Source organism: Panthera onca, chromosome F1 (assembly GCF_046562875.1).
Source record: "Panthera onca isolate mPanOnc1 chromosome F1, mPanOnc1 haplotype 2, whole genome shotgun sequence".
Classification (NCBI taxonomy): Eukaryota; Metazoa; Chordata; class Mammalia; order Carnivora; family Felidae; genus Panthera; species Panthera onca.
In genome coordinates this window covers 42,854,011-42,861,299 of record NC_138355.1, presented here as the reverse complement: position 1 = coordinate 42,861,299, position 7,289 = coordinate 42,854,011, and positions in this window count along the sequence as shown.

Genomic DNA, 7,289 nt, shown 5'->3' with positions numbered 1-7,289 from the left:
GGGCGAAGCTGGCAGGCACCTAGGTGTTCACCAGGCATCGAGGCGGGGCCTTTGTCTGTGTTGGCGCCTCTTCCCCTGACGTTCCTGGCCCCAGCCTGGACATGGGGTGAGGAGGTGGTCATAGTTCAGGGTGACCTCTGAGAGGCTAAGTTTACCATCAACAAAGGCCCAGCTGTCCAGCTGTTGTTTCTATGTATGTCCGAGCACATTGTTGGAGGGGAGAGCAGTTTATCACCTATGTCAAGGTCAGTAAGTGGCTGTGGCTGCTTCTCCCAGGGGGAGGGTGTCCAGACACTTTGGGGTGCCAAGAACTTGAACAAGATGGCTTCCCAGCCAGCTCTTAACCTGCTCCCTTAGCCACGAGCACTCCAACCTTATTGGAGTGTTCCCAACTAGGGAACAAGCGAGGATTCTCCAGAGCCACGAAGGACTGTCTTTGGGCAGAAGGCTTCTCTCTCTGTGTTGTCCATTTGTCCATTCATTCATTCAGTGTTCATTTATCGAACACCTATTATGTGCCAGGCACTGTGCTGGGCGCTGAGGATACAAAAATGAGTAAGACATAGTATCAGCATTCAAGTTTGTCCAGAATATGTGTAATATGTGACTTCAACATCATGGGTTAGGTGCAGGGAACGAGGGACGCCCAGGGTCTATGGAGCCTGGACGAGGGCTCCTAATGCAGTTAGGGGTGGTCAGGGTAGACTGCCTGGAGGAGTCAGCGTGCTGCTGAGATTTGGAGGAGGGTAGGTGCAGTAGGTCTGGGGTGGGGTGGGAGAGAAAGGCCTTCTTTCGGAGAGGCCTCTGCTGCTCCAAGAGTTTTGACCAGCTCCGTGTGGCCGGAGCTAAGGGAGTGTGGAAGCCAGGGAAGCTTCAAGAGTGAGATCCTAGATGGCATGTAACTTGACCACAGGGTTTGCATTTCATCCTGAGGCCACTGATGGGGGAAACGGGAAGGGCCATGAGTGTTGCCTCGTTTCAGGAAGATGGTTCGGGCAGTGCGGGGAGCCCGGAGAGGCTGCCTCAAGCTGCACAAAGGCAATGGCCCAAGATGGCAGAGGCAGGTCGGAGACCCAGAGCAGCGAGCAGGACAGAACTCGGTGCTCAACCGATGGTGGAACTGGGGGGAGAAGAGGAGCAGTGGGTGACCCTGGGATTTGGGGGTGGGCTGAGTGGTGGTGGCTGTGCCATTTTCTGTGACGTGAAGAACAGAAGGAGGGGTGGACGTGGGGTTCAGGTTGGGACCCGGGTGCGAGGAGGTGCTTGCAGACGGCCGAGCGAGCATGGTGAACAGGCAGTTGTGCACCCCAGTCTGATGCTGGGGTGGCCCTGGCACAAGACACAGATTTGGCACCAGGAAAGGACAGCAGGCTGAGATTCTGTCCCCACTGACTCACCGTCCCCTCTTAGCCCTAGGACTAAGTTCAGCCCTCTGACAAAGAAGAAAATAATGTCTTCTGCAGCATGGGAAGAAGGAATAGAGGGAAAGCAGTGAGAGAGGACCAGCACACGGGAAACTTGTGTCCAGGAGCCCAAGACTGGCTCTGCCAGGCCCAGGCCGTGGTGGGGGTAGGATCCGAGGCTTATTACGGTATCCCCAGTGCCTGGGACCCAGGGGCCTCCATCATGAATAGACGAATGATGAATAGATGGCAGCTGTGTGGGACCTCTAGAGTCCTCTGGGTCTGGAGCATGGTGGGGACTAGGGCAAAGGCAGGAGGCAGGGCAGGGCAATTCTGGGCCATGCCTTGTGTGAAGGGCTCTGCTGAGGGGTGGCACAGGTTGAAGTCGAGCCATTGACCCAGAGGGTTGTGTCTGCCCAGAGTGGGTGCCTTTGCTAATCCGTATAACTATACTAGTTCTTAAAAGTATGGTCTCTAGACCAGCAGTACCAGCATCACCCAAGAACTTGTTAGAAATGCTAATTTCCAGGCTCTACCCAAGACCCGCTGACTCAGAAACTCTGGGGGTGGGGCCCGGAATCTGCGTCTTACCAAGCCTGCAGGGGAATCTGATGCACTGTAAAAGTTGAAAACCACGGGGCTAGCAGAGGCCCGCTGACACCCACTTAGTCGGAGCCCCATCACCTGCCCCCGTCCCCAGACAACTTTCTCAGTGGGAAGGGAAACACCTGGAGAGAAGTGAAGCAATGCCTAGAACCAAGGCAGCTGCACTAACAGGAAGTCCCGTGAGGGAGAGGTACCTAGAACCTGGGAAGGCCTCCGGGAGGAGGTGGCTCCCAGCAGGGACTCCACCAACTGAGTGAAAGCAGAAGGGAGTAAGGTTTCTGCTTTGGAAGGCTGCAAGCCCAAAGGTGGAGTGGCGGAAACCCATGGAATGCGGGCTCGGAGGCAGGAATGGACTCACGTGGCCAGGATGGAGGTGCGGGCAAGCTGGGAATCGGGGGGCAGGACAGGCCCAGCTGGGGATGGTGCTGAGGGCTAATGGGGGGGGGAGTGGACAGGGGGAGGGGGAGGCAGAATTGGGAGAGAGACACAGTGAGCTGGCTTCCCGGTTCCAGCCTCGCTGACTGCTCACATGCCAGTGTGAAAAGAATTTGTTTCTCGAGTGGGGTCCACCCCTGCTTTGCTAGCTCGCTCTCCGCCTCTGTCCCCCACTTCCCCTCCCAACCCCACAGAGTCAGCCCCAAACTCCACCTGCCTATTATGGGATTTCTGGAGCAGCAGCCCGTTTTTCAGGGACCTGTCAAGGCCAGGGCCGGCCCCAGGCTCTTGGGTGGAAGGCTTAGCTGGCAACATACCAGAGGTCTGGGGTGGGAATGGGTGTGGCCTTTTGTCCCCCTCCTCCATCGCAGCCCTGGGCTGATAGGGGAACTGAGCAGAGGGGCTGAGGAGGACTCAGGGTGGCAATGCTGAGCTGGAAGAGAAGGGTGCTGAAGGGAGGACACAGTAGGTTTGGGCAGGGGTGTGGGAAGCAGTCAGAGGTGTGGGAAGGTGGTGGGGTAGGTGCAGAGCTGTGGAGGAGAGGGCGAGAGGAACACCAGTCGTTGAGTTGGAGGTCAGCCCCCTCTCTGCTCAGTGCTGGAGGCTGCTGGGCCTCTCCCAGCGAGGCCTCTCCCCAGCTTCCGGCTCGCCCAACTGTGCTGCTCCCATGCCTGGCCCCAGGCAGGCCTTCCCGGAGGGGAGGGTAGGGAAGAGCCTCCTCCTTACCGTTTCACAGCACTGGAAATAGTGGCTAATGCCATCTGTTGCTGCACAGCCAGACCGCTTACAATTAGGTAGAGAGAGAAGAGGGAATCAAAGCTTCACTTAACGGTTTTTAACGTTGCGATGAATTCTATGGGGCTTTGGGGGCCCCAAGCCTGGTTCATTCCAAATTCCTGGTAGAAGCCATCACGCTGGCTGAGTATAAGCATGGCTCCTAACTTATTAAGCACTTACCCTGCCAGATGGCAGGGTTAGGCCTGGGTAAGGAGCACAGAGAGGTCTCAGCTCTGCCTCTTCCTTGCTGTGGGACCTTGGGTGATTTGCTTAACCATTCTGAGTCCCCAGTTTCCTCATGGCTAAAACGGAGTTAATAATATACCTACCTCCGAATGTTACCTTGAGCCTTCAATGAGAATATACTGAGAGCTAACATTTGTGGGGCATTTGCTTTGTGCCAGACATTTGCAAAGTCCTCCAGACCCGTTACCTCATTGAGGCCTCCCAGCAACCCTCTGCGGTAGGCGCTATTATTATCCCATTTTACAGATAATGACATAGAGGCTGGGAAGGGCAAAATGGCTTAAGTCATACTAATGAGCGTTACTAGGGAGTTGTGCTTGGGTTCCCTGTACTAAGCTATGTCTCTAATGCCACAGGCCTTGATGGTGAGGTTAATGTGTGGCAGAAAATTGAGGGGTGATTACTCTTATGATTCTTTGTTCCTTCTGCTCTGGAGCCTTCTCAGCCCCCAGCCTTGCATTCTCTAAGAACTCAGCCACCGGAAACCCAGCCCTGGCTTAAGATGGGGTGGGTGGAGGAGGCGGGGAGGGGGCTAGCTGTCACCTCAGTGACGGTTGAGCAGTGTGGGGGAGGGCATGCAGGGGCAGGGCTGCCTGGAAGGCAGAGGCACTGAGCCTTGTCACTTGCTAATTTGGGCTCCTAGCTTCCCAGACAATGCCAGGGCAGTCGGGCTGACAGGTGTCGCCACTGAGGGGATGGGGCCCTGACTCCACAACTCACGGCCTTACAAGGCTTAGCTCCCCTGGCCAGACACTTCCTTCCTCGCCCTGTGTCCTCCCAAGCCCTGGGACATTGGGAGCCCATGGGACCAGAGGCTGGAATCCCCTCCTGGTCTTCTCCTGTCACCTCACCTACCCCCAACTACTCCCTCTTCTTGGGTTGGCCCCTTTCTCCCTAGATCTGGCGAGTCCTGACTCCCATTCCCTCTCCTCCAGCAACTGTTTTCTTTTCCATTGAGCTCGGACCTCTTGGGAGATCTGAGAGGGCACGGACCACATGGGCCCAGCTTCTGGTCAAGGCTACCTCAGACTGTCCCTGAACTTTATTTATTTATTTTATTTTTTTATATTTATTTATTTCTGAGACAGACACAGAGCATGAGCAGGAGAGGGACAGAGAGAGAGGGAGACACAGAATCAGAAGCAGGCTCCAGGCTCTGAGCTGTCAGCACAGAGCCCGACCCGGGGCTTGAACTCACAAACCGTGAGATCATGACCTGAGCCGAAGTCGGTCGCTCAACCGACTGAGCCACCCAGGCGCCCCTGTCCCTGAACTTTAAAAAGACGCTAAGCGAAGGCCATCAGCTTCGCCCTAGGGAAGCGGAGTCCCCGTGGAAGCCAGGCTCACCCTTAGGTCACCGTGCACCGTAAAGTCAGTTTCCGAATGAGGAAGCTGAGGTTCAGAGAGGACACTGCAGCTGGGTCTGTCGCAGTGACCCTGGGGTTCCAGTCTAAAAGGCCTGCAGTGGCATTATGTGAATGTCGGGGTGGGAGGGCCAAGGCTAGACTCACCGGCTCAGTATAGAAGCTGGACAAAGTACATGAACAAGATCATGCTGAGCATGTCACACAAAACTGGTCACAGAATGGATCACAGGAGGGCAAGGGCTACCTCTGGAGACCAAATGAGAGAACAGAGAGCAAGAAGATGAAGGTCCTGGCAGGTTAGGGCTGGGGCCTCCAGGTGCGGCCAGATGGTGGGTTCTTCAGCTCACATGGACCTCCGAGCGGCCAGGAGAAGGCCTGAAATGAAGGCCAGGCCTGGCTGTAGAAGCCACATATCTGCCCAATGTGAGTTGAGGGCACTTATGGGCCTCTGGCGAATGTTAGGGTCAAGGGTGGGGCCAGGGTTATATTAGAGTTAAAAGGAGGGATGGTGGGATGAGGACCGGGGTATACTCAAGGGGACAGACATGCTTTAAGTGCAATGTGACGGGAGCACTGGGCTGGCCGTTAGGAGACCTGGCCCGCTCACCATGTGACCCCTTCTCTCTGGGCCTCTGTTTCCTCAAGGGCACAGTGATTGCACTGGACAATCTTCCTGCTCTGACATCCTGTGAACTTCTGAGCAAGTTCAGAGCTGACCTCTGGGAAGACCAGGCCTTTATGGGCTGGCCAGGAATGTGTGAGGGTTTGTTCCAGGCTGTCATGCCCAGACGACACTGGACCTGGGCTTATTCTTCTCATGGAGCCCCTCATCCCCCCAAGCCCACGGCTTTTCTGGCATGCCCCAAGCACATGCCCTGAACCATGAAGTCCTGGGGGCCCAGGAAGGCATTACAGAGTGTATTAGTTTCTTATTGTTGCTATCACAAATTGCCACAGCTTTAGTGATTCAAAATAACACAAGTTTATTGTCTTATAGTTCTGGAGGGCAGAAGTTCAAAATCAGTCTCGCTGATCTAACAGAGAAGGTGTCAGCTGACCTGCTTCCCTCTTGAGGCTTGGAGGTGAGAATCTGTTTCCTTGACTTTTCCAGCGGTTAAAGGCTGCCTGCATTCCTTGACTCATGGTCATGTCTTTTGTCTTCAAAGCCAGCAGCATAGTCTCTTCTTTTTTGATCTTTCTTCCTTCTTCAGGTGTCCTACTACTGAGCCTGATCCTAATGCCTCAGTCTAATAAGGACCCATGTGATTAGATTGGGCCCACGTGGATAATCCAGGATAATTCTCCATCTTCAACTCTTTAATTTTATCAGATTTGCAAAGTACTTTTTGCCATATAAGGTGAAAGATTCACATCTTTTTCATTAGTACATGGGCAACTTTGAGGGGTCACCATTCAGCCTACCACGGGGAGTTCTGCCTGGGGCTCCCGTGGGGCCAGGAGGACTGTTTCTTTCTCTGTGTTTGAGGAGGGTCCTCCCTACCAGGTGAGTGTCTGTGTCAGACATGGCCTCAGAGCTCCTGGGATGGCTGCTTCTGCTCCACAGGCAGAATGGCAGGTGGGCGACCTGGCCCCTGGGCAGATATGCACTGAGAAGGGGGTGACCGTTCATGAGGGTTCATGAGGAGGGCAGGAGAAAGGCTGCAGAGGCACATTGGCAGGGGCAGAAGGTGGGACCCAGGGCCTATGCCATCCAGCACTGGCCCCTCAGCTGGGTGTGGGCAGCTCCTAGCCAGAGATCGCCAGCCTTGCAGGCGGGCTCTGGAGGCAGAGGCCTCCGGAGTGGTCCACACACAAAGGAAGACTGGGGCAGGTGCCAGGACAATAGAGCATAACAGTCCCATTTTTGAAGGCCACCTGTGAACACACAGCAGGAAAGAGGCCCTAGAGAAGCTGACAGGTTGGGGTGGACCTGAGGGCGGAGAGCTGGACCACATGGCGTGGAGGAATGGTGTCGAAGCATTCAGGACGCTGGGGTCCGGGATGCGGTATCCCGGCCCCACTCTGTCTCACAGGGACTGAGGATGATAACACCCCAGAGTCCACGATTCATCGTGGTCCCTGAAGACCCTCTTTTGTTCTTCCATTCGTCAATCTGTTTTCTTTGTTTTTCCTTCCCAAAAAGCAGAATAATCCATGCAGATAATTCATTTTTGGCGGTGTGTCTTAAGTTCTTGTAAGAAAGTTCTTGGATAGGGGCGTGCCTGGGTAGCTCAGTCGGTTAAGCGACCAACTTCGGCTAAGGTCATGATCTCACAGTTTGTGAGTTCGATCCGCACGTCGGGCTCTGTGCTGACAGTTCAGAACCTGGAGCCTGCTTCAGATTCTGTGTCTCCCTCGCTCTCTGTCCCTCCCCTGCTCACATTCTGTCTGTCTGTCTCTTTCTCAAAAATAAACATTTTTTTTTAAATGTACAAAAAAAAAAAAAAAGAAAGAG